Source organism: Callithrix jacchus, chromosome 5 (genome assembly GCF_049354715.1).
Source record: "Callithrix jacchus isolate 240 chromosome 5, calJac240_pri, whole genome shotgun sequence".
Taxonomy (NCBI): domain Eukaryota; kingdom Metazoa; phylum Chordata; class Mammalia; order Primates; family Cebidae; genus Callithrix; species Callithrix jacchus.
In genome coordinates this window covers 41,701,780-41,726,931 of record NC_133506.1, presented here as the reverse complement: position 1 = coordinate 41,726,931, position 25,152 = coordinate 41,701,780, and the positions used below count along the sequence as shown (strand labels likewise).

Genomic DNA, 25,152 nt, shown 5'->3' with positions numbered 1-25,152 from the left:
TTTGGTATTTCACTCTTCAGATCTATGATACTCCAGACCAAAATTCATCATCATCATCTAACCAGCTTTTCATCCTCTGACTTTCAGGAGCCTTTTAATGAGCTACCTTCCCTGATGTCAGGACTGAAACTTGAGAAACAAGTTTCTCTGAAATCTCTGGATCATCTTATGTTCTGGCAGTTTCTACCTTCTGTTAATGAAGGACAAGTCATCTCTTTCCAACTGGATGGTAAATTTGTTTTTCTAATTTGTCATTCTCTAACCTAATAATCTAAAGAGAAAATAAGTGTCTCTCCAGAATTTAAAAAACAAACAAACTTTCTGGGCCACTTTTCTGAGCTAACCCATTCATCACTGTAATCACAGACAAGTTTTTTGACCAATTCAGCTGTTCATCCTTTTATCCATTCAGGTGGTAGCCTACATCACAAATTTTTACCAGTACACCAATTATTGTCCCAAGCTATAGTTAGAACAAAAAGTACAGGGAGAGTGATAAATGTGGAGTAAAGATTCCTTTGGAAACTCATGGACTGAAGTCACCTCCTGGTGGGGGTTGGAGGGGGAGTGTCCAGGTTACTCTGAGTTGAGATGTGAGTTATGATGACTTCCAATTGCTTCTTACCTGGGCAGGGAACACCTGTCACCTCTCTCTCCATCATCCAGGGCTCCTTCCCTTGCTTCAAAGAGGACATCACTTTTCCCGGATAAGTCCAATTTCCTAAGAAAAATAAATGATCTTGCTCATGTTGATGTTATTACAGAATTTAGACCCACATTTTTGGTGATGAGGAATCTCATTAACACCCCAGTCTTCCCAGATCTAAAGCAGTGTTCTTGTATAAAAGATCATCTACATTTTAAACCATTCCCCAGCTGTTTCTTAGGCATATGATAGCCTCAGACTATAGTTTCAGAGGATGGTGTGATGATTTTGAGGACAGTGTGGAATAGGAAGCTTGTATCATCGCAAGAGGAAAATGTCTTCCCTTAACACAGAGCTATAATGCTTTACTGAAGAATTTGAAGTTATAAATTCAACCAAGCATTTTTAGGGAGTTTTGCAGATATTTGTACAGAAGGAACAAATCCTCCCATGGGCAGTTGTGAACTAATAAGACCTCCTTACCCAGAGACGCAAGGTAATTACAGCTATCCAGCATCACATCTTTATATAGGTTTTTCTGTTCGGGGTTTAGATAATCCCACTCATCTGGTGAGAAGACCACTGCCACATCTCTAAATTTCACCGACTACTGAAATAACAATTTATACTTTATATGTACACATGCCTCCATGTGGCCTTGATAGATATCTTTCAAATTGGGCCTGCTAAGGAGGCAGACAGGATATAAGGATACATTAGAATATGTGGCCAAAAGCTGTAATAGAAAGAAAACAATAAAAGTGTGATTTACTCTTGCAGAGTTTAAGAAGTCAAAATTACTTATTCTCATGATATAGTAACAGCTGAGAAAACATGCCTTTGGTGTACATGCTTGGCTGAGTCGATGGGGTAAATCTACCATTTGTAAGGTAGCAAATGCCTCCAGTATATGAATGCCTAAAGTGTATAATCTGTGGGATTATGACCAAAGACCTCTGAGTCAGAATCCCACCCAGGAAGAATGATAAGGGAATTCATCCTGTCTGGCTGCATAAGCTGGGACTTCAGTCTTTTTCTGCTTCAGACTGAAACTGGAGCTTCAGCTCTTCTTGAGTTTTGAACCTACTGGGTTTTGAACCAGTATTATGTCAGTCAAAACTAAAGATTTGACAGTCTCTCAGTATGAGCAGTCAAAAGTTCTTTGCAAGTAATACTAGAACCATGTTAGTTCTCCCAAGTATATACATAACTTCAATAGTATCTCCATTTTTAAAAAAATCCATAAAGATTGTTTTTGTAAAATGTCATAAATGAATACATGATTTTCACACAAGGAGAAATGTGACAGACTAGTTTTTTACATGAAAAGTTAATGAAGGTCTTGTTCTCGCCACAGTTCAGAGTAAAATTGTAGTAATTCAAGTGGGTTAGGAATGTCATCAGCACAGATGAAGAGATCAGACAAAGAGAGCCCAGAAACATGCAAATATAGAAATGTTTACTACCCAAAAAAGATGACCAAGTCTGTTGGGAAACCATTCAATGAGTCTTCAGACAATAACTGAATATCCCTTAGTAGGGGAAGAGCAAGATCCCTTCCTATGAGAATATGTTTCAGATAAAATAAAAAATAATTAGAACTATTAAAATGTGAGAAAATGAAGGTTTTTAGACTTGCAACAGAAAAATTTCTTAAAGACTAAAGTGCCAGATAAAAGGAAATAACAAGGGCCGGGCGCAGTGGCTCAAGCCTGTAATCCCAGCACTTTGGGAGGCCGAGGCGGTTGGATCATGAGGTCAAGACATCGAGACCATCCTGGTCAACATGGTGAAACCCCGTCTCTACTAAAAATACAAAAAATTAGCTGGGCATGGTGGCACATGCCTGTAATCCCAGCTCTCAGGAGGCTGAGGCAGGAGAATTGCCTGAACCCAGGAGGCGGAGGTTGCAGTGAGCCGAGATTGCACCATTGCACTCCAGCCTGGGTAACAAGAGCAAAACTCCATCTCAAAAAAAAAAAAAAAAAAAAAGGAAATAACAAAAATGGCCTTATAAAGGAGAAAGAAATCTCTTGAAATTAGTATGTTGTATAACCAACAAGGAATGAATTCAGAATTTATACAGATCAATAAGGAAAATAATAGAATCTGCAGACTAGACAAATGCTGAAAGTATGTGAATGAACAGTTCACTGAAGAAAGCACACCAAAGATCAGTAAGTGGGCAAACTGTCCTCAATTCAGTGCACATTATATTAGCAACAAAAGTCTTGTTTGTTTTGGCAAGACAGTCACAACATTTAAAACATGGACACTATCCAGTAAAACACTGGATGGAAGCAAGCCATCAGTCCCACCGATTAGCGGACTTCAAAGTCAGCATGGTACTTCTGGAGCATGACTTGACAATATCTAACGTGGTTAAAGGTGCATGTCCTTGACTCAGAAACTCTAAGTCCAGATGGCTTTCTTAAAGTTCAAGAACATGCAGAGACTTCACTGCAGCATTACTTCTGCCACGGAAACACTGCAAACATAGAGATCTATGAACAGGAGAAAGGTCCAAAAACAGGACAATTCACATTGCAGAACACGTCGCACGTGTTGAGAATAAGGGCCAGCTAGGTGTACTGCTATAGAAACATCTCCAAAATAAATTACAAAACTTAAAAAGTTACAGAATATAGACTTAATAAAAAAAGATCTGCTGTACATAAAACTGAAGACTGTGGTGAGTAGGGTTAGTGATAAAAAAGGTCTATTTTTATTTATTTATTTATTTTTGAGACCGATTCTTGCTCTGTCGCCAGGCTGGAGTGCAGTGGCGCTATCTCAGCTCTCTGCAACCTCTGCCTCCTGGGTTCAAGCTCTTCTTCCTCCTCAGCCTCCCGAGTAGCTGGGACCACAGGCGAGTGCCACCACACCTGGCTAATTTTTGTATTTTTAGTAGAGACAGGGTTTCACCATGTTGGCCAGGATGGTGTCGATCTCTTGACCTCGTGATCCACTCCCCTCAGCCTCCCAAAGTGCTGGGATTACAGGCATGAGCCACCGCACCAGGCCAAAAAAGGTCTTTTAAAAAATACTTCAGGCCAGGTGCTGTGGCTCACACCTGTAGTCACAGCACTTTGGGAGGCTGAAGCGGGCGGATCACGAGGTCAAGAGATCGAGACCCTCCAGGCCAATATGGTGAAACCCCGTCTCTACTAAAAATACAAAAAAATTTAGCTGGGTGTGGTGGCCTATGCCTATAGTCCCAGCTACTTGGGAGGCTGAAGCAGGAGAAGCTCATGAATTCTCCTGCGAGGAGGCTGCAGTGAGCCAAGATGGTACCCTACACTCCAGCCTGGTGACAGAGTGAGACTCAGTCTCAAAAAAAAAAAAAAATTACTTCATCTGTCTTGTTTAAAATAACATAATACATTGATAGAGTTCTTATATAATTTGAAAAATTACAGAAGTAAAATTTAACTCAGGTCTGCCTGACTGAGGGATGAAAATGTCTTCACAGACTTTATTTTAAAAGATATTTTGGTAAATTAGTTTATGATTCAATGGAATTCTAGCTACTATATTCAGACATTGTTATTTAATGCCAAGATTAAATCAGCCTGTCCTCTAATATAAACATGATCTCTGTCATTTGCTCAGTTCTTCTAAATATGTGGCCCTAAATATGTCGAATAGTGGGAAACTAATGTTTCTTACTGTTGCTAGAACAAATTACCACCTACTTCATGCCTTAAAACAACACAAATTTATAATCTTACAGTTCTGGAGTTCCGAAGTACAATATGGGTTAGCAGTGCTATGTCCCTGCTGCAGGCTCTAGGAGGAATCTGATTCCTCAACTTTTCTAGTTTTCTAGAAACCACCTGCATTCCTGAGCTTGTGGCCAGCCCTATCCTGTCTTCAAAGCCAGCAACATAGCATCCCCCTGCCTGTTTCTATAAAGACCCAATGATTACATTTCAGGCCCACCCAGACAACCCAGGAGAAACCCCCCATCTGAAGATCCTCATCTTCATCACACCTGCAAAGTACCTTTTACCACAGCTTCCAGGAACTAGGGTGGAGATATCTTGCAAAGGGTGGGGAGATTGTTCATCCTACCACAATGTGTATCTGGCCTTCTATTTTCTTCTGTTTACCCACCAATGTGTTATCGTTTCTATGTTGCTTTAATTAGCATAGTTTATGTGTTGGATTTTAAGTCTGTCAGGACCAGTGACCTCTTGTTACCCAGAAATACGGCGACATCCCTCCACCTGATCGCCTTCATCCCATCCACCTGACCACCTGTACACTGCTCCAGCTCTCCCGTAGACTTGAGAGCAAGTTAAGCCACTGCTCCCTGTGCCCAAACACATGCAAGCTGTCCAACTTCAAACTAAACTCACTATCCCCAGGGACTCCTATTCTTCAGCCTTAAAGTTTTCAAACAAATCCATGCCTAGAAGACCTCTGATGACTCCCCTTGGTCAGTCAGTCCTGAATAGTTTGTTGAATGAATCCTAAAACTTGGGTCAGACCTTGAGCAGTTGAATGAATACTAAATCTTGGGTCAGACCTTGAGCAGTTTGTTGAATGAATACTAAATCTTGGGTCACTAAAGAAAGCTGCTGGGTTATTCAGGTCACCTCATCACCAGAATGGGAAACTGCACCCATGTGGAACAAATGCAAAATGTCTTTAGCCCTGTAAATTGGTATTTTAGGAAGGAAATCAGAAGTAAGCAATTTACCTGTGATATCACCTCTAGAAATGACAGAGCTGTTTTTCTTTTCATCCTTCACCTCCTGTTCTCAGGCGAACACAGACTCCTGAGAAGTCACACCTTAAAACTGAGAACAGAAGTATGTGAGACCAGGTACCCCAACCCCCCACCTCCAACCACACACACAGAAGAAACTAGGAATGCACAACAGCCTACTAACCTTGGCCTTCAGGTTCTCTCTCCTCCTGGGCCTTAAGGAGAGCTCACGGGTGGTGCTGCAGCAGCTGGAATTTTGGATATTGGGGCCTCTCCCTATGTGTCAAAGTGTGAGACTCTGCTTCCCAGATATGCCCTGAACACAGCTTTCCCTGCCACCCAGTGAAACAGCTTGAACTCACCTTCTCAGAAAGACCAATTCCGATACAGCTAGCAGGCCCAGCACACATCGGAGCCTGCCTATATAGAACCTAGATCGTCACACCCAGAACCCTCTCATTTTCTAATCAAGCTCAGCTCACTACCTGCAGGATTTAGCTCTTTGGTTCCTGATTATAGTGGGAACAGGGAGGATTGGGGAATGCAGGATTGTTACATCAAGGCTTAGGCTGAAAATTCCCCAGTGCTGTTTATCTATGCCTGCTATGTACCCCAGGCATAATGTCATATAACACACACCCCAGATAGGCTTGTGCCACTCTTTCCACTTGAGTATCTCAGATAAGGGGCCTCACCTGGTGCCTGTCACCCCCATGTTGCAGCTGCATGGAGGAGGAAGAGCAGTTTGGTGCTTTCATCAGTGGGACTGCGTATAGTAGCACTTCCTCTTTCCCGTGACCCGTCAGTGACATGGGGGAATCCAGTGTGTGCTGCTTGTCCCAGAAAGGGGGTTGGGAGGATATGGAAGGCAGAACAATCACCCCCACCAAAGATGTCCACAGCCTAACCCCCAGAACCTGTGAATATGTGACCTTACTTAGCAAATGTGTAATTAATAATTGTGAACAAAAAACCCAAACTCTGTAAAATATTTAAAGGAGTTTGTTCTAAGCCAATATGAGTGACCATGGCTCCAGGAAGAGTCTGGGGGGTCCTGAGAAAGTGTTCCCAAGGAGGTCAGGTTACAGTTTGGTTTTATATATTTTAGGGAGACAGAAGTTTCACACAAAGACATAGATCAATACATGTAAGGAATATATTGACTCGGCCTGGAAAGGGGAGACATCTCAAAGAGTGGAGGAGCTTACAGGTCACAGGTGGGTTCAAAAATTTTCTGACTGGCAATTGGTTTAAAGAGTTAACTAAAGACTTGAAGTCAGTAGGAATAAATGCTTTAGTTGATAAGTGGGTGGGGGGAGTTGTGAAAGCCAAGATTCTTACTATGCAGATGAAGCCTCCGGTTAGCAGGCTTCAGAGAGAATACATGGTGAATGTCACTTTTCAGACCTTAAAGGTGTCAGACTCTTAGTTAATCTCTCCCAGATCCTGGAAAGACCTGGCTGCCTTAATGGAGGTTCTCTACAGATGCAGAATTTTCCCCCACAAAAGATAGCTTTGCAGCACCATTTCAAAATGTCTGAGAAATGTATCTTGGGGTAAAACATTTTGATTTTCTTCAGGGTCTGATATCTGTCATGTAATGCTACAAAAGAGTCAGTTTGGAATTTGATCTCTTATTGCCACAGAGTGTTTCGTCAGTCTTGGGATCTCTATTTTAGTGTTAATGCTGGTCAATCGTGCTGAACTCCGAAAGGGAGAAGGTATAAGGAGGTGTGTCCAACCTGCCTTCCCATCATGATTCGGAATTCCATTTCTCAGGTTTCTCTTGGCTCTGTTCACTCTGCTGGGGGGCCTGGGCGTTTTGTTCTGGTTTATAAAATCCTGAGATGCAGAAATTATCCTGGATTATCCAGGTGGGTCTGATATAATCAAAAGGGTCCTTAAAAGAGGGAGGCAGGAAAATCAGATGATGAAGGAGAGGTAGGAGCCTCCAGAAGCAGGAAAAGGCAAGGAGACAGGATCCCCCCTAGAGCCTTCAGAAAGAGCACGGTCTTGCCAGCACCTGGATTTTAGCCCCATGAGACCTGCTTTCGACTTCTGACCTCCAGACCTCTAAGAAAAGTTTTTGTTATTTTGAGCCACTAAGTTTGTAGGCATTTGTTCCAGCAACAATAGATAAATAATACAGAGGGCCAGAGACTGAGGGTGGCTGGGGATGGAGTGAGGTGGGCACAGGGTGAGGACATCTGGACCAGAGGCCATGAAGAAGGACAGTGGGTCCAGATGCTTACTTGTGTCCTAAGGCCAGAGTGACCAAATGACCCCAGCAGGGGGTGCAGCAGGACTAAAGCCTAAACCAAAGACCCAAGGGGGTGAAGTGCCCCTACAGAGGCCAGAAGGGCCCCGCCACCAGCACCCAGACCTGACACATATTCCCTTTCTCCTTCACTTTTTGTTAAGTGTTCCCCTGCACAAAGCGTAAACCGGCCGGGCTCGGTGGTTCACACCTGTAATCCCAGCGCTTTGGGAGGCCAAGGCGGGCGAATCACGAGGTCAAGAAATCGAGATCATCCTGGTCAACATGGTAAAACCCTGTCTCTACTGAAAATACAAAAATTAGCCAGGCGTGGGGGCAGGCACCTGTAGTCCCAGTACTCGGGAGGCTGAGGCAGGAGAATCCCTTGCCTGGGGGCGGAGGGGGGGGGCGGCGGGGAGGTTGCAGTGAGCTGAGATCGTGCCACTACACTCCAGCCTGGCGACAGAGTCAGACTCTATCTCAAACAAACAAACAAAAAGACTATGTAAACCAAAAATAAAATTCTAAGCCCTCCAACCACTAGAATGGACTCCTCCTCTCAGCAAAGTGAATTGCAAAGTTAACCTGAAAAACTAGTTCAGGCCATGATGAAGTAGGGTCAGACGTGCCTCATTATACCCTTCTCTTCTTTGAAATGACTGAGAGAAGGACTCTTTAAGTCTGATAAGAAACATTTTTTATGTATTCTCTGAAGCCAGCTACCTGGAGGCTTTGTCTGCATGGTAAAACCTTGGTCTCCACAACCCCTTATCTTAGCCTAGACATTCCTTTCCATTGATTCTAAGTCTTTAGACAATAACTGAACCCTTTTAACAAATTGCCAATTAGAAAGTATGTGAATCTGCTTATGACCTGGAAGCCCCTGGCTTTCCGTTGTCCCACCTTTCCAGACTCAACCAATGTACATCTTATTTGTATTGATTTATGTCTTTTGTGTCCCTAAAATGTATAAAACCAAGTTGTAGCCTGACCATCTTGGGCACATTTTCTTGGGATCTCCAGAAGGCTGTGTTATGGGCCATTGGTCACTCATATTTGGCTCCCAATAAATCTCTTCAAATATTTTGCAGAGTTTGACTCATTTCATCGACAACAACTATTATTCTGAGGCAAAATCAGAAGAAAGGGAGAGAGGGTCCTTGAGAGGAGAGAATGTGCCAGGAGCACAGGTGAGTGTTGAAATCAGAGAACTTAATTTCTCAATCAAGTGACTGTTTCAGAATAGTCTGTTTTAAACGTGAAGATGTGAAATGACCTTGGAGTGATATGATTATGTTTTCTACCATTGTTTTTGGCCCAGTTATACAGAGAGATATTTACCTTTTTTCATATGCTGCGGCTATTTTAGCAAGCTGCAGGAAGATACTGAGGGCTAAGTTCATATTCATGTCCATACTCATGATCTCATTAACTGACACAGGCACCCTAGAGGGAATTACTCTATTGCAAGCTTCTTATTTTGGAGACAAGAAAAGGGAGGATTAGAAAAATAAGCAATTTTGCCCACAGTAACACAGCTGGTGAGGGATAGCACTGAGCTCCATCCTCAAAGCCATCTGACTCTAAAAGACCAGGCTCTAGGCCAGCCATGGTGGCTCACACCTGTAATCCTAGCACTTTACAAGGCTGAGGCAGGAGGATTGCTTGAGGCCAGAAGTTTGAGACCAGCCTGAGCAACATAGCCCATTGTCTACAAGCAATTTTAAAATTCCAGGTGTGGTGGCATGTGCCTATAGTCCAAGCTACTCGGGAGGCTGAGGTGAGAAGATCGCTTGAGCCCAGGCATTCAAGGTAGCAGTGAGCTATGATCACATCAGTGCACTCCAGCCTAGGCAACAGAGCAACAGAGTGAGACCCTGTCACTAAACAAATAAACAAACAAACAAAAAACCAGGCCATTAGGCTCTTTTGCACTACCCTTGACAACATAAACCTACGCAAAGTACAGATTCCTAAAAAAGTGCCTAACCCACCTGCCGAATTTACCTATCTAGCCTCATCAACCACCAGTTTCCTGAGCCCTCCTATTTTTCACATTTTATTCTGTACAGTTATCTTTATATTATTTTATTCTCTCTCCTCAACTCTGTTTATTGAAGCAGAAACTGTACCTTTTATATCTTTGTATTCAAAGCCTTTAGTTCTAGTGTCCAGAACTTAATATGCCAGGAAACAGGCATTATTTTGAGTCTCCTATCACCCATCCAGTATATCAGCATGAAATATTTTATTTCAGCATCTTGAACTACTGTCAGTGTTTGGGCTATTTTATTATCTCATGTTAATGAGTAGAAAATCCAGAGATTGTTTTTCTAAGATCACATGGTGAGACTAATACTGATAAGATGTATCCCAAAGTTGTCTGAATCCAGGACTGGACATCTTAACAGTTGCCATAAAATTCCCCATCATTATAACTACAGAAAGGCATAAACTGACAACTGCTTAATACAAACTATCAGCCTGAGAAGTCACCTAACCTTTATGTGACTCATCCTTAACATGAAGGCATTGGGTTCTTTTACATTTTTTTGTCAGCAGCATAACATAATACCAGTATATCTGAGGTTCTGCAGGTGTAATCTGAGACTGCACATATAAAAAAGAAAGACATTAAATCTAACTTTTGTTTTGTGTAATTGACATTTGTATTGAGATAATGTAGATTCACATTTGCAAGAAAAAATAGAGACCTCATGTACCGTTTACCCAGTTTTTCCTAACGGTAACATCTTACAAAACTACAGCACAACATCAAAACCAAGATATTGAGGTTGATAATTCTCCAATCTTATTCGGATTTCCCCGGCTTTACTTCATTTGTATGTGTGTGTTAATTCTGTACAAGTTTATCACATGTGTAGGTTCTAGTATTCACCACCACTGTCATGTTACAAAGCACTTCCATTACCTCCAGGATCTCTGGTGTTACCCACATTTACTTCTTCAATAACCACAACTTCTTCCCTCCCACCCTCTCTCCTATCTCAAATAACTACTAATCTCATCTCCATTTCTAAAATGTTATCATTTCAAGAATGTTATATAAATATTATCATACTGTACATAACTTTTGGGATTGGCTTTTATCACTCAACATAATTCCCTGGAGATTCGTCCAAGTCACTATGTATATTGATAATTTGCTTCTTTTTATTGCTGAGAAGCATTCTGTGGTATGGATGTATGCCATTTGTTTAATTATTTACCCTTAAAAGACATCTGAGCTGCTTCCTGTTTGGGGCTATTACAAATAAAGCTACTATGAAAATTAGTGTATAGGTTCTTGTGCTAACATATGTTTTTATTTTCTGGGATAAATGCCCAATAGTAAAATTGCCAGGTTGTAGAGTAATTGCACATAAGAAACTGCCAACTATTTTCCACGGTGGTTATACCATATTACATTCCCACCAGCAATATGTGAGTGATCCAGTTTCACGGTATCCTTGCCAGCACTTAGTGGTGTTACTATTTTTTATTTTAGCCATTTTGATAGACATGTAGTGATATCACACTGTGGCTTTAATTTGCATTTCCTTACTGGCTAATGATGTTGAACATTTTTCATGTGCTTATTTTCCATCTGTATATTTTTGTCAGCGAAATGTCCTTTCATGTCTTTTTCCCACTTTCTAATTGGATTTTTTTTTTTTTTTTTTTTTGCTGTTGAGTTTGGAGAAGACTTCATATATGTTAGATACCAACCCTTTGTCAAGTGTGTGATTTGCAAATATGTTCTCCCACTTTGTAGCGTGTCATTTCATTCTTTTCACTTGTCTTTCACAGAGCAAAAGTTTTTAATTTTGATGAGTTCTAATTTATAAACATCTTTTTTATGGATCATGTTTTTGTTTCCAGTCTAAAGATTTTTGTTTTTCCTAAAAGTTTTGAGTCTCCTATCACCCATCCACTGTGCCAGCATGAATCATTTTATTTCGGCATCTTGAAATCCCGTCAGTGTATGGGATTTCATTTTTGTATAAAGTTTGAGGTTTAAGTCAAGGTTTGGTTTTTTTATGTCTATGGATGTCCAATTGCTCCAGCACCATTTGTTGAAAAGATTCATTTTGATTTTTAAAGTGAATGATTGTGTGATTTACTCCGTATTTATATTTTTCGTAGAATAGTAATGGTTCCTATTATGTGACATTAAATACAATTTATCCTCCAAGGAGATACATCAAGTAAACCCTGTGGTTTCCTTTACTCGTTGGAATAGATCCACAGCTTCCTTAGGGCTGTAAATCATAGGGCAAGGATAAGTACTGGATGATACTGAAATCTCCTGTCAGCTTTGATAATCTATGTCTGTTTCCGTTCCATTCTGTCCCTTCGCCCCCTCTTCTCTTTTCTCTGTCTCTCTCACTAAACTACCATTTATTGATGGAGTTATCATAGCTCCTAATTTAAACCAAGGTGATAGAAGCTTATGCCAATTGGTGAAATTATTTGCACCCCCATTTGTCCCCAAAGGTGCCCTGGTTAGAGCAATACATTATGCAGTTGTTGTATCTATTGAAGACCCTTTCTGTTCAGCACTTCACTCTTTATACTTCACATACTTTACACTTTGCCATAACAATAATTCCTTGTTCTAGATTTCTTTTGTCCCAACATGCAAAGGGAGAATTTGAGCAAAAAGACTTCAAGCATCTTGCAGAGGTGATAGGCCTCTATACAAGACTTTAAACTCCTACAGATGTGGACTTGAACCAGCATGATCTAATTATTCTGGCTATTGACTCCTCATCAGTGTAATGGCAGCCATAAGTCCTGGACAGAGGTGAGTATATACATATATATAATTGTTTGCTGATCTTACAAGACGTTATATGCAATGGCTTATGTTATATGTTCAAATTCTTCTCCCTAGTTAGCAATGTGTGGTTCAATGTGCTTTGACTCTTATTTTCACAAGATTCACCAGTGCATTTAGCATCCCTCAGAAGAAGTAATTGATGAGTTTAAAATCTGGAGAATGCACAGCCAATTCCAAGTGGCCATATCACCCAATCCATCTCTGAAAATCAAGCATTGAACCAGTCCCTCTGCATTCTGGCATAATGGGGTAACACACAATCCCAATAGACTCGCTTTGGGTGATCTTCCCCTACCCTGTCAAGTACAGGTGTTAATTGATTATAAAACATAGTCACATAAAGTAAAATATGTACTCATGTTTCCCAACTTTACAGCCACCCTATACATTTGTAATTGGTTTGTCATCCTCACTAGAATGTACACATCATGAGGGAGCAGAATGTGTCTATCTCATTCATTGATGAATGTATCCTTAGCAGCTAGGAGCCTGTATTTCGATAATATGCTCTTCATCTTTAAATGCATGATTAAAATCTGGGAAAGTGAGGAAGGAAGGGGATGAAGAATAAATGATTTGAATGTGATTGTTATCAAACTAAAGGAAATAAAAGGACAGTTTGAACTGAATCATAAGAAAGAAATGTCTATCAAGGTATAGTTAGAACATTCTTAGGGAGAAGTTTATCATCTTACATACATACAATTGAAAAGAATATAAAAAAAAATAATAATGGAGCACTTATCTCAAGATGCTGGAACAGCAAAACAAAGTATAAACAAAGAAATACCAAGTAACAATTTGAAATAGAAAACATACAGTGCAAGGAAGCAACAAAGAGTCAAAACTGTTATTAAAAAGACTAATAAAGGCCGGGCGCGGTGGCTCATGCCTGTAATCCCAGCACTTTGGGAGGCCGAGGCAGGTGGATCACGAGGTCAAGAGATCGAGACCATCCTGGTCAACATGGTGAAACCCCGTCTCTACTAAAAATACAAAAAATTAGCTGGGCATGGTGGCGCATGCCTGTAATCCCAGCAACTCAGGAAGCCGAGGCAGGAGAATTGCCTGAACCCAGGAGGCGGAGGTTGCGGTGAGCCGAGATCGCGCCATTGCACTCCAGCCTGGGTAACAAGAGCGAAACTCCGTCTCAAAAAAAAAAAAAAAAAAGACTAATAAAATTAACACTAGTGAGACTTAGTACAGAAAAGGTACAAATAATGAATATTGGAATACAAGGGCAGCCTAAGAAAAAGCAGAAATGAATCTTTTCAATTAAAAATAAGTTTCATTTACAAATGTTACATACATTTAAAATATCATAAAAGAGAGGGATGAACAATTCATGCCAATAAAAGTGGACCAAATAGATAAATTTTTAGAAAATAAAAGTTACGAAAACTGACTGACCCAGAAAGAAATAGAAAATATGAATAGTTCTATAACTACTAGAAGGATTAAATCAGTTGCTTAGGCTGAGGTGTTGTCAACCCGGACTTCTCTCTTACTGATACATCCGCTCTAGTAATCAACAAATCCTGTCAGATTACTGGCCAAGTATAGTCAGAATTTGACCTCTTCCTGTGATTTTGCTGACACGATTCTGGCCCAAGCTGCCATCGTCTCTCTTCTGGATTATTGCTTCTACCCTTGCTCCCATGTAGTCGGGGTAATCCCTTTAAAACAGAATTCAGACAGTCACTCACTGCTCTAAGCCTTCCGGCAGCCCCCATGTGACCCACATTAAAAGCCTAAGTCTTCACTCTTCCTTATGAGGCCCTACTTGACCTATTCTCCTGTTAACCCTTTAGCCCTCTTCTTTTTCGGCTTCAGTAGCTTTCTTACCAGTCTTTGAACACAAGGAGCCATTTAGGCTGTCCTAGAATCTGTACACTTTCTGATTTCTCTGCCTGGGAGACTCTTTCTCCTGGAATCCACGTGACTATTTCTCTTGCTTTTTTAAAATATCAACTTAAAAGCCATCTTCTCAGGCCTTCCTTGGCCACTCAGTCCAAAGTGTTAACCTCCTGCCATTTGGTATTTCTTCTCTTTACTGTATATGTTTTTCTCTACTGCACATCACCATTAACTTACTATGTAGGCAAAAAAAAGTATTGGCCAGGTGCAGTGGCTCACGCCCATAATCCCACCACTTTGGGAGGTTGAAGGCTCCCAAACACCTCTTTGGGAGGCTTGATCATGTGAGGTCAGGAGTTCAAGACCAGCCTGGACAACATGGTGAAACCCCATCTCTACAAAAACACGCACACAAAATTAGCTGGCATAATGGGTAATCTCAGCTACTCAGGAGGCTGAGGCAGGAGAATCGCTTGAACCCGGGAGGCAGAAGTTGCAGTGAGCTGAGATTGTGCCATTGCACTCCAGTCTGGGTGACAGGGCAAGACTCCATCTCAAAAAAAAGAAAGTGGGTATAAACATGACTCCAGAAGGGCCCCTGAGCTCTCTGCGCACGCCACCTATAGAGGAGTCCTGTTCTACAGTAGTATTTCTGCTGCTGTGGTGCACCGCCGCCTCAGTAAAAGTTGCTGTCCAACATCACCAAAAACCGTCCAGGGCTAAGCCCTAATCTGAGGGCTTCCTTGCCCTACATCAACATTAGGTACAAATTTCAGTATCATACAGATCTTCCAAAGTTTCCAAAGTTTGTAAGGAGTCACATAACCTAGCAGTAAAGAACACTAATTGTGAACTTTGGTTATGTCAATGAGACTTGGCCGTATCGCTTCAGCATATAAACTAAAACAGACCCATTCCACAATCAAATCCATGATTGCTAGTCTCCCGTGATGAGCACATTGTTACTAATGCTTTCGAATATCCTAAATGATTTTGTATCATGGATAGTTATTTTAACATTTACTTTTATTAAAATGTTAAGTATTTTAATGACTACACCAGTCTCATCCAAATATTCATTAAATAGTAGAGCTTTTAGAAGATTTTTTTAAAAATTCATGAAGGCCAATTACTTTGAAGTGGAAATTAGATGTTATACTACAGAGACGCTTACACAAACACCGCAATGCACTGTGCAGTTAATTTAGTGGACAACACTCAATACAGCATCAGAGCAGAAGCTGAGAAAATTAAAAAGGCAGCATTAGCATAGATATATTCCACAAAGGATGTAAATTTATGCCCTGAGAATGCCTCCTCTCTATTCTCCGACTATTCCTAGGGGGATATTAGTGTTGAATGCTGCAGGGTTTGACTTTTCCTAGGTCTTTGTAAACAAAATCCTTGCATAGACTGCACTATTGCTCTGTGTGTGGGTGAAGCAAATTTTTAATTTTTCTTTTGGTTCATTTTATTCCCCCCTTATTTTTAAACCTTTAAGAAATATGCATTATTTTTATTAAAAAAATCAATGCCTTATTTTTGCGTGTAAAATACCTTTGATTTAAAAATGTTGTCAACTCCACCCATGCCACGTAGAACATCCCTGCATTAGATATTTTCTCTTTTTTATCCTTGCCAACGGGAGTCACTTGCATTATAATTTTTAATGGGTATCTATCGTCTCTGCTTGTAGATTCCTACAAGTTATTTTATTTTTTTTTCACATTTAGATTTTTTACAATGTATTGCTATTAACATGAACTATGAGAAATGTACCTACATACATATCTTTGGGTAACTATTGCCTTAGGTCACATTAATAGAAATAGAACTGCTATATTAAAGCACATGCTCCTTTTAAATCTTAGTGTGGCATGGTCTTTAACAAATATAATTTTAGAAATTATATTCTAGGGCTGGGCGCGGTGGCTCAAGCCTGTAATCCCAGCACTTTGCGAGGCCAAGGCGGGTGGATCACGAGGTCAAGAGATCGAGACCATCCTGGTCAACATGGTGAAACCCCATCTCTACTAAAGATACAAAAAATTAGCTGGGCATGGTGGTGCGTGCCTGTAGTCCCAGCTACTCGGGAGGCTGAGGCAGGAGAATTGCCTGAACCCAGGAGGCGGAGGTTGTGGTGAGCCGAGATCATGCCATTGCACTCCAGCGTGGGTAACAAGAGCGAAATTCCGTCTCAAAAAAAAAAAAAAAAAGAAAGAAATTATATTCTAAAATATTATGAAAATTAACATTTCCCCAAACTGATAGCCATCCTGGATATCATTTTTCTTTATAATCTTTGCCAACTATAAAGGTCAAACAGTGTATTTAAACATTTGCATTTTTGGCCAGGTGTGGTGGCTCAGGCATCTAATCCCAACACTTTGTGAGGCTGGGGCGGACAGATCACCTGAGGTCAGGAGTTCAAGACCAGCCTGACCAAAATGGTGAAACCCTGTTTCTACTAAAAGTATAAAAATTAGCCTGGCATAGTGGCACGTGCCTGTAATCTCAGCTACTCGGGAGGCTGAGGCAGGAGAATCACATGAACTCGGGAGGCTGAGGCAGGAGAATCACATGAACTCAGGAGGCAGAGGTTGCAATGAGCTTAGATCTTGCCACTGCACTCAAGCCTGGGCAACAGAGCGAGACTTTGTCTAGAAAAAAAAAATAAATAATAAGCATTTGCATTTTTAATTTGTAGTTTATGGACTGTTTTCACATATTTATTCTTCATTTGCATTTCCCTTTTATTACTTGCCCTTCATTTTCATAGATCATTTTTATGGTAGTGTAATCTTCTTATAAATGTGTAAGAGATAATTAAATGAAGTCAACAAGCTGTTTCTTTCATATACTTACCAAATGTATTTTCTAAGTGTGTTTTTACTTTTTTTTCTAAAAGTAAGATTTTAAATTTGTCTAGAGTAAAATTCGGCAGTCATTTTTGTGGCCACTGCCTTTGATGGGTTGCTATACTTACCTAGAAATTAGATAAGAAAATTCTTTTATATTTTCCTCTAGATTCCTTCTTGTTTACCGTTAAAAATATTGAGCCAAGTCTACATGAAATTGATGTGTTATAGGGTGTATGTGCTAGACAGATAATCTCATTCTCCCCTACCACCACCTCTAGTTTCCTAATAGGATTTTCTCCTCTTCCCCAGAAATTCCACCTTTATCATATTTTATTCTTTTTTTTTTTTGAGATGGGGTCTCACTGTCTTGTCCAGGCTGGAGTGCAGTGGCACGATCATAGCTTACTACAGCCTGGACCACTCAGAATCAAGTGATTCTCTTACCTCAGCTTCCTGAGTAGCTGTGACTACAGGTGAGCACCACCATGCCCAGCTAATTTTTTTATTTTTTGAGATAGAGTCATTCTTTGTTGCCCAGGATGGTCTCAAACTCCTGGACTTGTGTGATCCTCCTGCCCTGGCTTCCCAAAGCACTGAGATTATAAGCCTGAGGCACTATGCTTAACTGGAGCTTATCATTTTAAAGTTATTATTATCATATAGTCATCAGCAGAAAAAGACAATTGATATGAAAGTATATTGGCCTACACATCCTCTTAACCATGGGATCAAAGTTAATTTTTACTGAAAATGGGTGTGTTGGATAAACAGTAACAGTGGGGGCTGTGGCCCCCCCAAGAACAACAGTCACAATATCAGGAGCAGGACCTGTGGCATCAGCTATCCCACCCCTATCCCACAGTCACCACCCCATCCCCGTCCCTGGGGGTGGGAAGAAGGAGTGGCAGCAGCTGCAGCAATGGCTGAACCAAACAGGTCACCTGCAGGTATTTTGTGCAGGGATTTGTAAGGAAGGAGACAACTGTTGCTACTTGCATTCCCTCTCTGGGCAAGTATTTTTAACGAGGGTGCTGTGTTTATGGAGATCGCTGTCAATGTGAACACAGCAAGCCACTGAAACAGGAAGAAGCAACTGCTACAGGTCTAACTACAAAACCATCCCTTGCTGCTTCCTCAAGTCTCTTCCATAGTTGGGCCATTTGTTGAAATGAATACAGGTGAAGCTGAGTCAAATTCAAACTTTGCAACTGTAGGAGCAGGTTCAGAGGACTGGCTGGATGCTGTTGAGTTTGTTGTTAGCCAACTCTACTGCAGCTGCACTGCCCCTTTCTGCAGTGACCAAGGGAAAATCAGAGAAAGAACAAACAGCTGTGACAAAGAAGCCGCTTTGCCCCTAGGCTGCAGTGGGAGAGGCCGAAGTGGGTAGAGCTGTGTGTGTGTCTCCACAGAGAGACATGTGACCATGTGAACTGCAGATCCAACATCCAATGGATACTGCCCAAAGACCACAACATATAAAAATCTTGCCCTGAGGCCCATGAGAAGGAAACGGGGCTCTCACTTGCTGTGCAGTGCAGCAAGGATATGATGTGTGGGGTCTTCATCGAGGTGGTCTGTGAGAAAGGCAGGCCCAGCGAGCATGGTTTTGGGATCCTCTCCAGCTGCAGCCACGCCTACTATCTCAAGTGTATTTACAAGAGGAAGGGCACAAAGCTATTTGAGAGCAGGATTATAGTGTCCTACCCAGAATGCTGGATCACACTTAACTTTGTCATTCCCAGTGAGTACTGGGTGGGAGAAAGAAGAGAAGCAGAAACACATCCAGAAAAACAAGGAGGCAATGAGCAGCCAGGTGTGCAGGGATTTTGATGAAGGATGGGGGAGCTGCCCATCTAGAGGAAAGTGTTTTTACTACCCTGATGGCCATAGAAAGGATATACAGAGACAGGCAAGCAGATACTGGGCCCAGTGAAGGAAAGACTTCTGGAAGAAAGAGAGAACAATGGGCCAGGCGTGGTGGCTCAAGCCTGTAATCCCAGCACTTTGGGAGGCCAAGGCAGGTGGATCACGAGGTCAAGAGATCGAGACCATCCTGGTCAACATGGTGAAACCCTGTCTCTACTAAAATACAAAAATTAGCTGGGCATGGTGGCGCATGCCTGTAATCCCAGCTACTCAGGAAGCTGAGGCAGGAGAATTGCCTGAACCCAGGAGGTGGAGGTTGCGGTGAGCTGAGATCGCGCCATTGCACTCCAGCCTGGGTAATAAGAGCGAAACGCTGACTCAAAAAAAAAAAGAGAGAGAGAACAATAACCCCTCTGACAACAATAAAGAAGAGGTTGTCACCTCTGAGCTGGGTGAGATGTTGCTTATGCATTTGGCTGAGGGTGAGGACGATGAACTGACAGATTTTGAAAATGTGTGGGACTTGTTCCATGATGATCTGGAGGATTTTTATGACTTGGCTCAATAGCAACCTTTCCTGGTGTGTGAATTGGCCTGCTGACCTCAAACAGCAGCTGTCCCCTGTGGTGGTGTGACAGTGCCCATGTTTCTCTCCTAGGCAGGTCTATCAGCTCCAGTGCTGTCTTAATAATTTTTACCCAGGGCTTGTCTTCTCAATTTGTGACCTTTCCCCAAGGAGTGTGTTATTTTCTCTGTTGAAAAAAGTTTCAAAACTAAATCCTAAAGTTAGTGTTTTGTAACATGAATTTAATGGTCAGACAGTTCGTGTAGGTGTGTGGTGTCATCTGTTTTCAATCAGATTGTGTTTATGGACTCTTCACACAGTCATTTTGAGGACCTTAGGTTGGAAAGTAAACGCGGTGGCCCTGCTTTGGGGTCCAAGGATAGGAGTGATGGATGAAGGGACTTACACTTGCCAAGAGCCTTCTGCCCCAACACAGGATGTGGATCCCTGAGGTTTCTGCTGAAATCTGCACATCTGTGTTTTCGTATCTGTTCCCTGCCCTGTAATCCCCACCCTGTCCACTTGTTCTGTGGTTTTTGTCTCATGCTTAATTGTACACCAGTGATACTACTGGGTAACCAGAATCAGGTGGGAATGTGTTGAGATTTCTGCTGTGGTTTTTTGTTATTGTTGTTTGGTTTTTGTTTTTGCTTTTATTTTTGTTTTGAGTCTCACTCTGCCACCCAGGCTCCCAGGCTGGAATGCAGTGGCACGATCTCAGCTCACTGCAACCTCCCCCTCCTGGGTTCAAGCAATTCTCCTGCCTCAGCCTCCTGAGTAGCTGGGACTCTAGGCACACACCACCACGCCTGGTTAATTTTTGTATTTTTAGTAGAGACGAGGTTTCGCCACGTTGGCCAGGCTGGTCTTGAATACCTAACCTCAGGTGATCCTCCCACCTTGGCCTCCCAAAGTGCTGGGATTACAGGCGTGAGCCACCACGCCCAGCCCTATCATGCTTTGTGTGATAGGAAAATTGAGAAAGAATGCAAATAAAAGATAGAGGGGCATAAAATCTATGCAGAGTTGGAAGTTGACTCCCAAGAGCTTAGTGTGTGTGAATGTGAGTGATAAGCTTCTCATCCCTGCATGGATGCAGTATTTTTAGCCTTAGCAGAGACACTTGGCTTAGTGGTATAAGTCCTGTGTTGCAGATAGATCTTAAAGGACAAAGCAGTTGTTAATACATGAGTCCTAGCTCTGTCTGTCTACATAAATAAAGAAATGGGGTTAGCCATAGAGTTAAAACTATCTGGTTATCCTACATATAGACACGAACTGGGGCTTGGATACAGAATTGTATTCACGGTTTTACAATCTAGGTTTTTTTAGTCCAGGCACTTTTTGAAAAAACCTTTGTCCTCATTCAGGGTGTTTTGTTGTTGAGTTTTTTGTGTTTGTTTTTGTGGGTATTTCCCTGATTTTACCTCTGAGCTTTCAGGTAAACAGCTGTGATTCAAAACTACATTCTAAGATGTTTACTGTAGTGGAGTAATTGGTCTACAGTAATAAGTCACACTTTTCCATGAAAGGGGGAGATGGTAATCCCTGAGATAAGCTAAGTTATTAAAAGAATTTCTGTTGGAAATTTTGCCTTTGTGCTTTGTTGCTCTGTTTCCTGAAAATAACTTGGACATGCTCCTGGTCTACCACTTGATTCCTTGGATCCCACTCATTCTTTAACTTTAAGCAAAAACCAAGTAATTGTTGTTAGGTTTTGAGGGAAGGTGAGAATTAAAAAAAGACACACAGAGAGGGGGCGCTCAACAGCAACACAGATATATTGCAAAAACCTGCAGGGATGGGGGATCAGCTTGAAGCCAGAGCCCACCACCGCTTACAGGCTGGCAGACTAATGGGTATGGACAGGAGGGTCTGGGCCATCTGGCTTGCTGCCTGGCAGGATATTGATAAGATATACCTATAGTCAAGCAGTTTGGCTCTTTTTCCAGTGGGATGTGGTAAGATGTTCCTTGGACCTTTGCCCAGCAGGATATGATAGGGATGTCTCTTCAGTTGGGCCTTTACCCGGCAAGGTATGATAAGAATGTTTCTCAGGACCTGAACCCCTATAGAGTGTTTCACTTTGACCAAGATCTCTGAAATGGCAGGGGGCTTGCAAAATGGTGCAGTTTATACTAGCAGTTGCCAAAGTCTCTGTATTTTGCAGCCACCCTTTTGTATGAAACACATTTCCCAAGTAAAACCAAAACAATTTTTTTTACAGATGATAGTTTTCAGTATCTATTATGGAATATGACTACAATGTACCAATTATAATGTTGGAAATGCCTATTCTTCATGGGCATAGAAAATTTCATAGCAGGTATTCAGAAGAGTATTTTGTTATTCTCCTAACAGTGTTTTATTAAATTCTTTATTTTTCTATTACCATTTTAGTTTTGCACTTCTTAGTTTCAATTTATTTATCTTATTCATTAAGCTTTTAATTATTTACCATTACTTTGTTTGTTGTCATGCATTAGCAGTTACATGAAGTAAAATTATGCAGTAAATATGCACTTGTATACTATCCATTTCTCAGTAAGAAGACATGCATCTGTCTACTGCCAATTGGTGCATGTTTTGGTTTGCTGGTGGAAAAATACTGTTTCCGAGTTCTTCCAAGTTTCCATAATGTTAAGTGGCTTGTTCCTAGGGTGTTTGAAAGTATGTTTCCCTCATTCCTAGGCACCAATAACAGACTTAAAGAGAGCCACATCAAGAATGAACTGCCATTCACAATTGCTACAAAGAGAACAGAATACCTGGGAATACAACTAACAAAGGATGTAAAGGACCTCTTCAAGGAGAACTACAAACCACTGCTCAACAAAATAAGAGAGGACACAAACAGATGGAGAAACATTCCATGTTCATGGTTAGGAAGAATCAATGTCGTGAAAATGGCCATACTACCAAAAGTAATTTACAGATTCAACGTTATCCCCATCAAGCTACCAATGACCTTCTTCACAGAACTGGAAAAAAACCACTTTAAACTTCATATGGAACCAAAAGAGAACCCACATAGCCAAGTCAATTCTAAGCAAAAAAAAAAAAAACCAAAGTGGGAGGCATCACACTACCAGACTTCAAAGTATACTTCAAGGCTACAGTAATCAAAACAGCATGGTATTGGTACCAAAACAGAGATATAGACCAATGGAACAGAACACAGGCCTTGGAGGCAACACCACACAATCTACAATCATCCGATCTTTGACAAACCTGACAAAAACAAGCAATGGGGAGAGGATTCCCTGTTTAATAAATGGTGTTGGGAAAACTGGCCATGTGCAGAAAGCAGAAACTGGACCCCTTCCTGACACCTTACACTAAAATTAACTCCAGATGGATTAAAGACTTAAACATAAGACCTAACACCATAAAAACCCTAGAAGAAAACCTAGGCAAAACCATTCAGGACATAGGCATAGGCAAGGACTTCATGACCAAAACACCAAAAGCATTGGCAACAAAAGCCAAAATAGACAAATGGGACCTAATTAAGCTCCACAGCTTCCGCACAGCAAAAGAAACAGTCATTAGAGTGAATCGGCAACCAACGGAATGGGGAAAAATTTTTGCAATCTACCCATCTGACAAAGGGCTGATATCCAGAATCTACAAAGAACTAAAACAGATTTACAAGAAAAAAACAAACGAGCCCATTCAAAAGTGGGCAAAGGGCATGAACAGAGACTTTACAAAAGAAGACATACTTGAGGCCAACAAACATATGAAAAAATGCTCATCATTACTGGTCATTAGAGAAATGCAAATCAAAACTACTTTGAGATACCACCTCACACCAGTTAGAATGGCAATCATTAAAAAAATCTGGAGACAACAGATGCTGGAGAGGATGTGGAGAAAAAGGAACACTTTTACACTGTTAGTGGGAGTGTAAATTGGTTCAACCATTGTGGAAGACAGTGTAGTGATTCCTCAAGGACCTAGAAATAGAAATTCCATTTGACCCAGCAATTCCATTACTGGGTATATATCCAAAGGATTATAAATCGTTCTACTATAAGGACACATGCACACAAATGTTCATTGCAGCACTGTTTACAATATCAAAGACCTGGAACCAACCCAAATATCCATAGATGATAGACTGGACAGGGAAAATGTGGCACATATACACCATGAATACTATGCAGCAATCAAAAATGATGAGTTCGTGTCCTTTGTAGCGACATGGATGAACCTGGAAATCATCATTCTCAGCAAACTGACACAAGAACAGAAAATCAAACACTGCATGTTCTCATTCATAGGTGGGTGTTGAACAATGAGAACACATGGACACAGAGAGGGGAGCATCACACACTGGGGTCTGTTGGGGGAAATAGGGGAGGGACAACGGGGGGTGGAGAGTTGGGGAGCGACAGCATGGGGAGAAATGCCAGATATAGGTGAAGGGGAGGAAGGCAGCACATCACACTGCCATGTGTGTACCTATGCAACAATCTTGCATGTTCTTCACATGTACCCCAAAACCTAAAATGCAATAAAAAAGTATGCTTCCCTTTAAATAATTTGAAATGTAATAATCCTTTATTTAAAAGTTTATTCACTTTGCATTTCTATATGTGTATTAATTTTGAGAACGTTTTATCTCTTCAGTATGTGTTAATGTTAGTATAAAAGTTATCTTCCAACTTGAATCAATACAAAGTCTATGGTACTTTATATCTTTCTGCTATCTGTGCTAGATTTGTGATTAATGAATTGTTACAAAAAGGGTAGATTAATAAAGGAGAGTTGTGCCAAAAATTGGTTTTATCAAAAGTGGGATAAACTGACATTATCACACTGACCTAGCATGATATAGCAAGAATATAACATTCCTTATGTAGAATTCCTGCCAAGAAATGTATAACCTGAATCAAATTGTGAGGCAACAATCAGACAAACCCAAATGAAGGAACATTCTTCAAAACAACTGATGTGTCCTCTTCAAAATTAACAGTATCTTGAAAGACAGAGAAAGGCCAAGGAATTAGATTAAAGGGGTCTAAATAATATGACAACTCTGTAAAAATGATCCTCAATTGAATCCTGAATCAGGAAAAAAATTTACAAAGGGTGTTATTAGAACAATGGGTAAAACTTGAATATGGTCTAGGTTTTAGATAATACTATTATATCTGTTTAAGTTCTTGGATTTGATCATTGTGTAGTGGATATGTTTAAAACATGCCCTTGTTCTAGGAGATATATGCTAAAGTTTTAGGGGTGACAGTTCATATTTGTAACTTGCACAAATCCCTCTCAAATAGTGATGAGGATGAGGAGGCAAAAGGCAAGGAGGTAGATGTTTACTCTTGGTGAATCTGAGTAAATGGTTTACAGATGATCATTCAGAATGAATCATCCCTGAAAGTTTTCTATAAGTTAAAAATATTTCAAAATAAAAAGTTTAAAAAGGTAAGAATATTATTAACAGCATGTTCAATGAAAAGACGCAAATAACTCATTGAGATTTTGGAGTCCCATTTCAATAAAAATATCACCTAACATTGAACATGGCC

General features: G+C 40.9%; 1 non-coding gene and 1 pseudogene across 1 annotated transcript; both read left to right on the top strand.

Moving 5' to 3' along the window:
- The first annotated feature begins 87 nt into the window (after positions 1 to 87).
- Positions 88 to 24,394, top strand: LOC103792919 (uncharacterized). Its single transcript, XR_013535218.1, has 6 exons — positions 88 to 229; positions 6,469 to 6,577; positions 7,782 to 7,905; positions 8,709 to 8,807; positions 12,240 to 12,424; positions 22,301 to 24,394. It is a non-coding gene; the product is annotated as an uncharacterized LOC103792919 (transcript).
- Positions 18,106 to 19,205, top strand: LOC103792936 (putative E3 ubiquitin-protein ligase makorin-4 pseudogene; annotated as a pseudogene).
- Positions 24,395 to 25,152: the final 758 nt, after the last annotated feature.